The sequence below is a fragment of the Rhyacophila brunnea genome, unplaced genomic scaffold (genome assembly GCF_057557595.1).
Source record: "Rhyacophila brunnea isolate RB1 unplaced genomic scaffold, BYU_Rbru_1.0 scaffold_11, whole genome shotgun sequence".
In the NCBI taxonomy this organism is placed as follows: Eukaryota; Metazoa; Arthropoda; class Insecta; order Trichoptera; family Rhyacophilidae; genus Rhyacophila; species Rhyacophila brunnea.
Window position 1 is genome coordinate 17516351 of NW_028232763.1, and position 12981 is coordinate 17529331.

Genomic DNA, 12981 nt, shown 5'->3' on the forward strand with positions numbered 1-12981 from the left:
CTTAGCACGTGTTAAAGTATATCCTATATTGCTCGATACTCGAGAATTTTACATGATTACAGCTACACCCAGAAGGTAACCCACTTCCCTTATTTTTGTATTCCTTGGATTAGCCTTAACTCACGTGTTTGCCGAAACTTTAATGTAGTTGAAGTTGTGTTTTCTTAGGTTCTACAATACTGCTCACCAAAAATACAATAATACTATGTTCTTGTGATTATTTAATAAAACCTTTTTTGTGTATAGATGTAAATAAAATGCCTTATTATATAAATTAATTTGCAGAAATTTGATCATTTTTAATGTAGCTACGTAAATTCAATGTATATCCTAATCATATATAATTATTTATTTGAAGATGGCAGTATAGAAGTGAGGTCTTATGATGAAGACATAAATGAGCTTATTTTATAATGTTAAATTTGTTGTTTATGTGTTCAAATTAAAGCATTGTGTTTTTGGTTTCATGATCAAGCTCAAGGGGTTGAAACCATATTTTAATACTCGATGTACAAACATTCTGCCAAGATACATCCATTCTTTGGCAATCTATATTACCATACGTTCGTCGAAAATGATTATTGTCCTGAAACAAATCTTATATAAAGATATAAATGTCGGGAAGAATAAGTAAACTTCGATTATCGCAAACGTTATAGGTACCTATTATACTATTCAACTCATGTTAGTGGTATTTTATTCGCGACTTGATAGAAACATACATTTATATAATACAATTGTTATGAAAAACCGAAGAGTGCATAAAACTATAGGTACCTACCTATGTGAAGGAAATATGAAAATAACTAATGTGTCTGAGAGCCTTTTTAATTGCGTCGAATTCACATAATGTATCAGGTTAAAAATCCTATATACGTATTAATAATTATATGTAGGTACCGACCTACTCACAATAAATAAATACGATACAGCATCCATTCTTTTTGCCAACTTCGAATAGGGAATACATTTATATCACGGTGATGAATCCCGCCTTTATCTGATGAATATCTCGGAAAAAAGCTTTCCTCGTATCTGGTTTAAATGTCAGTGGTGGTTAAAAACAAATTTATATGCTTCTCGCCCCTCCCCACGCGCGTCCCTGTGCCGCAGTTGGCGGTTGATTGATGTGAAAAGCATCGCAGACGGTCGCCGCGCGCCACTGCATGCGCCATTTATGTGCCAACATTGCCGACTCGAAATAATAAAACATCTCAACGCATGTTCAAAGTTTATCTCTACATTACATTATCATCTTACTGTGCCAATTTTTCATAATTTGACAAAACGGCGTTGTGTGCACCCATCGACGCTTGATTTGTTTTCATCTTAATATCGCACCTTGCAGGTGATTGAATGCTGAACCTGACACGAGTTTTATATTGCTAGGGTTACCAGAAGAAAAATTCAAATGGAGGAAAAAATAGTCGGAAATGATAACATTAAGCAATGTTACCGTTGGTTAATATGTACATAGTAAGAAGCCGACTTGAGAGTGGGTCGATTGTTTGAGCCCCGCATCAGTTGAAATATGACCTTATGGTGGAGCGAGTTTAAAAGAAATTTTTGAGACTCCTTTATTTGAGGTTATATGGATACTATCCGTGGCTTTATCCAACTGACTTTCTCTTAGGTATGCTTACATACTGTAGTTTAAATGCTAGAAGATTTCAATATTTGACCACGTATTTTTTTCGACTTATACGTGGTGTAAATGAGAACTCTGCAATTCTTGATAATATTGACTTGTATGTCCCTGGTAGCTATCTTAGAAATCGTGAACCTCAATTGTTTGTTCTCCCGAGGAGCAGAATTAACCTGCCATTGGTGATGCAATTGGGAGGGCAATAACTCCTTTCAACCAAATCGCTTCGTATGTTAATATATTCCATCTATGACCTACGTAAAGATAGGATGTGGACGTTGTTTTATAAATTCTTAAAATAGGGTCCATTTAGCTGATTTGGTGTGCTTCCATGCTTTATAATTTCTGTTTTTATATTTAATATTTTTTTTATAATTTTGTACTTTATACTTTACTTTTCATACCGTTTTTGTGATACTGCATATATTTATTTCTTCTTTGCACTATTTCTTTGTTTTTAAATGTCATGTTGTAAACGTATTAAATTTGTAATGTTTACGGTAAAAAAAAATGAATTTGAATGTCAGATTGGGTTAGAAATAAATGAAAATATTATGTTAGGATAGTGGTCACAAATAAATACATATAAGCTTTGCATGAAAACGTGGTCACACTGCATTTTTCATGTGATACTTAGACTAATAGTTTTCAATTTGCGGTAGGAACCGTCTCTTCTGGCGATCATCTTTAAATATAAGTATATTTCCAAACATCTAAATTACTCCAGACTACAATATTGATGTGTAAATATACAATATAAAAGTCAGGGGATACAGATGATTTGTTTATTCACAAAATGGCATGCTACTAATGCTAGATTTGATGAATACCTTAATTGTTGTTTTAAACAGTTTTAATTCAGTATGGGAAAAATAAATATATACCAACTGTCATCAAAGATTTTACAGAGAAAAGCGAGGATATTTTGTTCTGAGAAAGGTTTGTGGAAGGAATTAGTTCCCAGTTTAGTGGGCCTACTTTTTGCGAGACCCCACAACATAAATTCTCTATTTATTATCCTTTGACATACTCGTACTATCATATCTTTTAACTTATATCGAGTCTAAATTAGATTGTCTATTGTCGACCTGGTTCGTTCATTTATTCATTGAATTGCTAAATAAATATAATGTAGGTACACCACCAGCATTATGAGAGAGATAATATTATTGTTCTTAAATAATAGGTAAATAATCAAATCACCTAATAATTAACTGAACATGATAAATTAATTAGGTACTATGGCGTCATAACATATTGAATAATATTTTATATTTCATGGACCAAGATTATTAACCGTAAAACTATAACTAACAGAAACCGATCTATAACTACCAGGAATAAAAGTTAAACATTATGCAGTGACGTCCCTAGACAAAATTCCACCCCTAGGCAGCACCAAAATGCCGTTTTTTATACAGTCTTTTTATTATCCTTTCATGACTCCAATATCTAAGAAATGTGTTGTATGGATATATTACTGACAAAATATCGCTACACTTAGGTACCTACCACTAAAACATACATACTTATATATATATATAAAGCGAATTCACCAGAGTCTGAGGTTCTATTTGGTTGATATTTCTGATGCATTTGGTTTGTACCATTTATCAATACACAGATTTATTATTTTCACACCATTTTATTATAGATACTATCATTGTACAACATGACGTTAAGAAAATAATTTTAGCTATTTCTATATATACCAAATGATTCTCCTCAATTTGCCGCCCTTCGAGTAACTACCGCCCCCAGCGACGCTCAATCTGCCTACCCCCACGGGACGTCACTGACATTATGTACATACATTTCGTGTAAAAGGATTATAATTATACATTTCTTGCATTTTCTCGTGCATATATGACGGGTGGTGGTGGGAACTTTAACGTACTAGGTATATCGTTTTCAATCAATAATTATTGTTATGCGAATAAATTTCTAGTAGAAAACTCTCTCTTGCTACAAATTTTCACTTGCTAATAATATGCTATTAACAATATATTGTATTCAACCAATATCAATTAATATATGTGAATATTACAAAACTTATTTCATTGCTGAAAACAAGATGTTTATCATGTTGAAATGATTTTATTCCCGATATACTTAGTTACCCTACTCAGGTAAATTTTGTACGAGAGGTAATATTCAATATTGCCTACGTGAAACACGGTCATTCATTGAATAGTGCTTCTGTGGAGAACACACAATTTAACCTTCAACAATATGCCAACTAGTCGAACAATAGCCGGGTAATAATATGAATACGTTTAAGGGGGGACATGCTCGTCGAAGGTCAAAATTGAGTTTTTATTGTATTTTCAAACCATGATCCTGGACACTCCTTAAACGTTGTAGATAATCTATTTATATAATTTTGAAGCCTTATTATCCTTTATAGTTATTTTAAACATTTGATGACTGCATATGGAATTTTTGTTACATAAAATAGTATTCTTTTAAACCTCTCGCTCTAATGTTTTAGAATATAGTCATATTTCGGTACATAACTGTGCAGTGGTGTTAAGATTTTTTACTTTTATTAATTTTTAAACGCATTTATAAAACCATTAGTATAATTTATTACGAGATAATTTTTGTAAAATATTCACGATAAAAAATTATTTTGATAATCTCTGTGATCCCAAATTTGACAAGAATTAGGCATTTTATTATACAAAAAATCGGCAAGATTAACACATTTGAAGATGATTCTAAAGATACTTATTATAAGCTATGTCTTTGACCATTCTAGTGTGATAAACATCTTATGAATAATGATTGCTTTATAATAATTATTGACCTAAGAATAAGGTAGTGTTTTATTGAAATACGCCATTTCTTTTGTCATTCCCTAGTAATTAAGCTACAACATACGGCCGTAGCCATAAGTTGACAAATTATAATTAAAGTAGGGAGTAAAATTATGTTAACGCGCGTGTTTGAACATGTACCTAACCGAATTTTTTTAATTTTTTTTTTAAACGGTACATGTTCAAACACGCGCGTCAATATCATTTTACTCCCTACTTCAATTATAGTTTGTCAATTTATGGCTACGGCCGTATGTTGTAGCTTAACCACTGGGGAATGACAAAAGGAATGGCGTATTTCAAAAAAACACTACCTTATTCTTAGGTCAATAATTATTATAAAGCAATCATTATTCATAAGATGTTTATCACACTTGAATGCTCAAAGACATAGCTTATAATAAATATCTTTAGAATCATCTTCAAATGTGTTAATCTTGCCGATTTTTTGAATAATAAAATGCCTAATTCTTGTCAAATTTGGGTTCACAGAGATTATCAAAATAATTTTTTATCGTGAATATTTTACAAAAATTATCTCTTAATAAATTATGCTAATAGTTTTATAAATGCGTTTAAAAAATAATAAATGTAAAAAATCTTAAAACCACTGCACAGTTATGTACCGAAATATGACTATATTCTAAAACATTAGAGCGAGAGGTTTAAAAGAATACTATTTTATGTAACAAAAATACTTTATGCAGTCATCAAATGTTTAAAATAACTATAAAGGATAATAAGGCTTCAAAATTATATAAATAGATTATCTACAACGTTTAAGGAGTGTCGAGGATCATGGTTTGAAAATACAATAAAAACTCAATTTTGACCTTCGACGAGCATGTCCCCCCTTAAGCGTTTGCCTTTCCTATCTAAGTGGAATCTAATTGTCAACGTTGTCCACTGTCACATAACTCCGCCGTTTCTATTTCTGCGTCGTTATTCGTAAGTTTGCGAGCCGATAGGACTACCTGACGATTTCTGTCGAATGTCGAAACTCCCCGACGTATGTATGTATACTGTACAGTGGCTCACAACTCACAATATGCCATTTAAATTATTAATATTTTTTGTAAACTTATAGCGCCTGCATGGATTTACTCAAAACAATAGTGTGTATTTTAAAATATCGCGGTAATAACTGTATACACGTAAAAGTGCTGACTGCCTCGCCAATCTCATTCTTCAAGACTAAGCGAGACGCGATGTTGTCATTTCATAGTACCTGCTTACTATTAATTGACAGGTAGTGAAAATCGGTTAACCTCAAAATGAGTCTCTGCGCGGTGTAGTTCGTTTTTTTAATGGCAGATTTGCCATTTTAACATTTTTATCTATGGACTTACGGCTTTTTGGCTTTAGATATTTCAAGATTCATCTATACTCAAATTTTGAATTAGCTCAGAAAGATCTTATGATACTTTACTGAGATACACTATTAAAATATATCGATACGTATTTCTATATAACCAGGGACTTCGTGTTCGGTGTCAATACGGTGACATTAACTCAATCTAAACTTGGGGGGGGGGGGGTTCAGTTCTCCCATATAACATTTTTCTAAAAGAACTAAGTAACTTTTTTGTTAAAAATACTTTCGATCTAAGACCTTCACCACTTGATTATTCATTGGTTTCGCTCGTACACACCTTATAACTGCCGCAGAACCCAACGGACGATCGACAAGTACGCCGCGAACAGATCAAGGTATGAGCACATCCACACTGCGGCAGAAAAATACATACAGCGCGTTTCCCGTAGCGCGTTGCATATCATACACTTGCGCGCACGCCGCTAATAATTCTGCCGTTCGGCTCGCGTATTGATCGTATGTGTGTACCGGGCATTACCTTGATCAGTTGATCACTTATACTTTATAGGGTTAGCTTAGAAAACTTTTAACATTTATGAATATAACTAATTATTGTCCTTATTTAAGTAATCTAATTAGTCCCTAAATACTAGAGAAACAGTACTTATTCAACTAGCAATAAAGGCTTATTTCAATTCACGGCTACACCTACTTAATTATTGTATTCCCCTGTCATTTACTTAGGTACAACTATTGATTTATCACTATAGCTTTCGTGTTGTAAATTCATTGATATCAAGTCATGTATGTGACATGGGTACTCGATGAATAAAACTTTTGTTAACAAGCTTTTGGAATTATTTGCAAGAAAATTAATATTCTTACTTATTTCCACTTTCCACTTCAAATGCGAGGCGTTCTCACATTACTCCACAAATTAGTAACGTCGCATTCGTCAGTCGAGTTGATAGGACGTTAAATGAAACTTCGACCACACGACCACCGCCAAGTCTCGCTTTCAAAAAGGAAAACTTCGTTTGATTTTAGATTTATGACCGCCATTAATCAAATTGCGTCGGGAAACTGCCTGTGTGTAGATTTTATTTTGTGAAAGGAAAAATAAACATTGAAATGTCAACAACTCCACATAATTAAGATAATACAAAATAAACTGATCAAATTAATATTATGTTATTTGTTTTACATGACAAACTAATTATACGTCCGATTACTAGATATGTATATCTACAGTCTACTAAGAATATTTTATCAATATTAAATTATGACGTATTCTACATAGACATCTTTTGTGCACTTTTCAATACACCAGTTAGGTTAGAATATCTTTATTTTTCAATCCTTATGCATGGCTTATGTCTTTCTTTTTGTGGTGTTGTTCAAAAACCTTAAAATAAGTTTCTATGGTATTGTCTATTAAATTATTAATACCATTATTAAAATGTTATAGTCTCTGTGGATTATTTTTTTTTTTGTGCAACGAATTACGGATCATTTTATATATCATGCGCTCTGCAATTTGTAAGATTTTCTTAGTTTTTCTGTGCTGTCAATGAAAATTAGTTTATAACAAGGACGCCGCGGTAATCAATATATGGTTATCTAAAAAAGCGAATGATCATCGTAGCAATGTCATACGTCCGATAGTAGGTACCACTTTTTCATTGAGTCGACAGTAAATTGACTGTATAATCTCCACATATTGGTATATGGGATATAGGTGGTACTTATTACCATTTTATTATTTTTTTTAAACTATATACGTAATATAAATGTATGTGTTTGGAGCTGCTTCACAAACAACTCCTACCTGTCCAAATTTATCATGGAAGTGATAACTTACATTTTATTAATAATTATTTCTTTGCGATATAAAGTTTTCTGAGACCAGATATTCTCAGCAATCCATCCCAGTTTAGAGCAGCGTCACACAAGAAATATATAGCCAAAATCATCTCCGACATCCGACATCTAATATGACACAGAAAGAAGTAGAGTGGAAAATATGAATGAATATAAATTTGTATGCTTAAACAATAAAGAATAAAAACCGTATTTTATCATTGCAATCATCATCGGCCGGGGTTGATGAAGGTTTCGCTTAGCTCATTCTACTCTTCTCCGTTCCTAGTTCTTCGTCACCACATATATACGCCAAACTTAATGAGTTTGTCGATCTAGTAGTATTAAGGACGCCCAAGTGATTGTATCGCGCTTACTGGGTACTATATAACAGTATGATTTTATCTATGACTCGTCCACTCGTGGAAAGACATCTTTAGCTCATTGTCATTAACATCGCATTCTCTTGCCTATCTACTTATCCATTGCCTTATTTTGTGGTCTTTCCGCGTTATGCCCAACAAGTATATTTCCATAACGCTTTATGATACTTGTATTTTACTCGAATACGTGCACACATTCGTTTGACACTTTACGTTCTAAGCACAATGAGAGGTCATTTCTGAATGTACTAGTCAGGGGCCACAATGCACTCCACGACAGTTTGGTTCTGCGAGCAACCTCGATGAACGTAACTTATATTAAGTAACTGTAATCCTGTATTGAATATTGATTTCGCAAACATACCTTACACTCCTTACAGGAAGTACTTAACTCTAGACACAGGTAGGCTGTTGAGCTATTAAAACCTACGACAAAATTGAAATTTTACAAAAGTATAAGCACAACCATGAAAATAAACTTTTTTGTATGTCTATTAATAATTTCATTTATCTTAATAACAGGTAACTACTTGCCACCATCGTTTATTAAAATACAACATTACTGTAATTATTTTTAATTTGGCGGTAAATAGAACATTGGAGGATTTACTAAAAAATGCCACGTAAAATACCGAATGAAACCGAAAATATTATGTTGGCAAAATTGTCACATCGGAGGTTTTAACAGTTCGATGACAATATTATAATAAAAATAATATAATTAGTACCTAATATGATTAAGTTGATAACTTTATTGTTCAGTTATATTATTTTTATATTATTCATCTATTGCTTTGCTACCTGACTCGGCATATTCAACTAAGTATTCACATTACAAACAACTCCGCGTAATCATAATGTGACGACAATCAGCACAATATTATTTGTATTTCTCACACGAATACCAACACCAAGCAACTTGAGCGGACTCCATACTTCAGCCACCAAGCAAGGCTGCCACCATTCTAAAATTAAAATACATACCTACAAAATGTTTTTCATCAAGAGTTTCAGTTAAATTACAAATTTAAATATATTTTTAAAGTTATACTTCTTTTGGCGCGTTTGGGAAAACAGATCAGAGTGTATTGTTGGCGTGTGACGAAGTTGCGCGCGCCGATGTAACACGTATGGCGTGTGACGGAAGTTGCGCGTGCTGATTCAACACATAAATTATTATTATGATTATATTCATTTCGGTCTCAGGGGTACATGCGCATGCGCATAGTGTCATTTAGTTAGTCGTTCAATACAACCAAGTAAACAGCGCATATTGTAAACATAACCAATATTGTGTTATAATAAATATATACGTTTATAAACAAATTTCTGGAGACTAACATTCTACACTGTTAATTTATATTCATAAAACTTTATTTATATTGGAGTGTATATTTATTTTTCAATGTAAAGATTGTGTATCAAAATTTGAGGCTATATTTATGTAAGTATTATTTATGAGTAAAATTATATATCAATAAATAAATAGGTACATTTTGTGAATGTTGAGTTGGTAAATAATTCAAAAAATATATTAAAATTTGATTTTTTAATCATTCATCATGGGCACTTCTGAATCGATTATGACCGCTGTATGGCAAAGATGAGTTTTGTTCCAATGCAATAATTAAATTACAATTATCATGTGCCTAACCTAATCAACTGTAATATTAATAGACTCAGGTAACGGCTTATTTTGTTATGTTACGCCAAAGAAATATAACTTCTAACGCGCGTAAATAAGTACACACACCGATTTTTTTTTAGAAAGGAAGTAAATAAATTTAACGGGAATAAGCAGATGGCGCGCGTGATGAACGATTTATAAAACGTCCGCTTATAAAGTCATCGAGTCCGAATCCTGAATCTGGCAGATTCATATTGTATTGTTTGAACATTTCACGTTGAAAATATCCCTCTGAGGTGGACGAAACCGGTCCTAATTTATTGATTAAAAGTGGAATAAGTACTACAAAAAAATGCGTTTTATTAAATTAAAACAACAATAAACTTAACATTAATAAATAACTTAATTACATCATTCTAATTTCTGACGTTTTCACCCATTTATTGGGCTTGTCTTTTTATTTATTTATTATAATGTTAGTTACAGTTAAATTTTAAAAGATAACGTACCTATGTTTAAAGTGGTCAATTGTTTCAAATAATTAGAATATTAAATTTTAAAAAAAAATACCCAAATATTATGTATTATTTCATGTTGCATAAATGTAATTAATTCGACCATTAAAATGTTAAATTACTAATAAAAATGTCGAGAATCCGCTTCTTGTATTTGCTAACCCTACTTGTATGTGTATAATACATCCGAGCGAAAAAATGGCCAGTTAGCATAACCGCGATACCTGATCCGGTGTGATAATTTCCATTGGAGCTTGTAGGTAGAGTTATCGTTGCTTTTAGTTGTGCCGTGTTTCGGCAAGAGGACTCAAACACGACGGGGGGCGGGGGAATTCTTCTTCCGCGGGAAGGAGATGGAGCGGCTTCGTCAATTACGCCGTCGCGACGCTTCATCTATTTCCAATGGACGGCGAAACGAAACGTATGTTTGTCTCTGGGAACAAACAACATAACTAGTCGGACTATGTGTACAGAGGTGTCCCATTTAGCCACCGTGAATGAATTCATATTTTTACACTAAATAGCTATCTTTCAACTATTTCCCCAACAAAACTTGTAAAACATACGTGATATGTTGTATAATTTAACATGCTAATGAGAATCTGTCATGGATTTTTAAATCTGTTTATATTATATAAGTACCTCTAAAATGATAAAAAAATATACTTGCTATTTATTATACTTACGTTAAAAAATACAGATTTATCTCCAGTGTTAAAATTAATTAACTGATTTTTCAATGTACTATCTCATGCTCTTTTAATAATGGTATCATAGTGTGGATTGCTTTAAAGTTTTATTTATTGTGGATCATGTGAACTCTAAATACTTTAATGAATTTGGTATTAAAAATAATATTAAATTTGCATTCACTCGATATGTGTACGGGTACATGAAACAACAAACTTCGACTATAATAATCAAAATAAATCATCGAATCACAAGGAACAAAATACAGTAGATTCTCTACAACCAAAAGTACACTTACGGCAACATGTAGCCCTTACTGCCGATTTGGTTGGCGCCCATAACAAACAAAAAACTATCTTAATTAAAATAGTACTTATTAGATAGGTATTTTTTTTTTATTCAGTGGTGACTAATAATATTCAAGAGTTATGAACGGGAATCTTTATTACCTATAGGTACAAAACATATAATTTTTTTCAAAAACCTCAGAAACGAAATTATTGGGAGAAGTTGGAGCGAGTGGGATTATAACTTAGATGTTTCATAATAAAGAGTATGATAGCTAGACAGATCGCTAGCTTAAAGCATAGAGCGCTCGCCCGAAAAGTGAAAGATGTCAATTGGAGTCCCACTCAGTCCATCTGTTTTTTCTATTGTTTTACTAATTTCTACGTATGTATTTTACTTATATTATTCTTGTAGTTTATAGTGCGGTATTAACAAAAAATATATTTTTCCATCTATTGTAATGTACCTCAACCACATAAACGCTATGTAAATGAAGAGTTGGGTAATTATATATCTCATTCTATTTAGCGGATTAAAGCCGCGTTGACACGGTCCAAGTACGATCCAAGTAGACTTGGATAGGAATAATTAGTATGAAGATGTCTCATCGAAGTGACAGCTTAATACTATTTATTCATATCCAAGTGACAGCTCCATACTATTTATTCCTATCCAAGTTAACTTGGATGAGTAGGACGCGGTCCAAGTAACTTGGATAGGAATAATTAGTATGAAGATGTCACATACGAGTGCACTTGGATGGCACTCGGTCCAAGTGTACTTGGATCGAGTGTCATCCAAGTTAACTTGGATAGGAATAAATAGTATGAAGCTGTCACTTGGATGAGACATCTTCATACTAATTATTCCTATCCAAGTCTACTTGGATCGTACTTGGACCGTGTCAACGCGGCTTAAACGACACAATACATTTTATTTCATTTAGCGAATGTACATCACACGTCATGTCTGTTTTCTTTAGAGACACATAACATTTTTAATTGACAATACAATAAACAATTTTATTTAATTCTCTTTTACCTGAAATTTTACACTTATACCATAGCTATTACCATAATATTTGTATTATCTTACTAAAATCATAATTATTGTATTTTCTCGATCTGACTCTGATAGATTACCTAATCGTATCTGCCAATCCAAGTTGGAGACCCCGTCTAGGTACAATTGACTTAAGCGCGAGCCAAATTGAGGTGCATGTCGCCTACTGTCACGCTGTCGGGGTGAAAATTTCGTCTCTGGTTTCGTCATTTTCCAGAATATTTTGAACTCGCACCATCTCCATAAATTCACTGAAGAATGACACTAATGAAGAGTGCCAACTATAATGTATTAGTAATTTGAATTATTATTAATTATTAATGCTAATTTCAATTAATTTGAACAGTTTCTACGTATGCTTACGTTAAAATACTTGAGGCATGACATCCATAGATAATATTTTGAAAATAACCCAACCTGCAGACCATAGATTATAGAAAACTTTCTTATCAAAGATACATATTGCCAACCGCTAAAAACAAAAAAAAAAACGTGAAAAACGTGATGACCATCGAAAAGTATAGGAATGTGGAATATGATAAAAACGTTCAAAATGTTATGCAGGTGCCGATGCAGTGCAGTTCAACGTGGGGTGACCTCATTGTTGTTTTAGTGATTACGGCAGATTTTTCCAACTGACAATGTTCGTTTAAGGGTTCAAAATGTGCTACGGGATAGAAGCATCAGTCTGATAACATTTTAAACACCAAGAACAACGACATTGCAAACTTTTTTTCCCGTAGCGGCAGCCCGTGACAGTAGAAGACATGCACCATA

At 32.8% G+C, this 12981-nt stretch overlaps 1 protein-coding gene across 19 annotated transcripts in view; it reads left to right on the forward strand.

Moving 5' to 3' along the window:
* LOC147078430 (CUGBP Elav-like family member 1) overlaps nt 1–12981 on the forward strand; it is an 807474-nt gene that overhangs the window by 745079 nt on the left and 49414 nt on the right. The gene's annotated exons all lie outside the window — the stretch shown is intronic.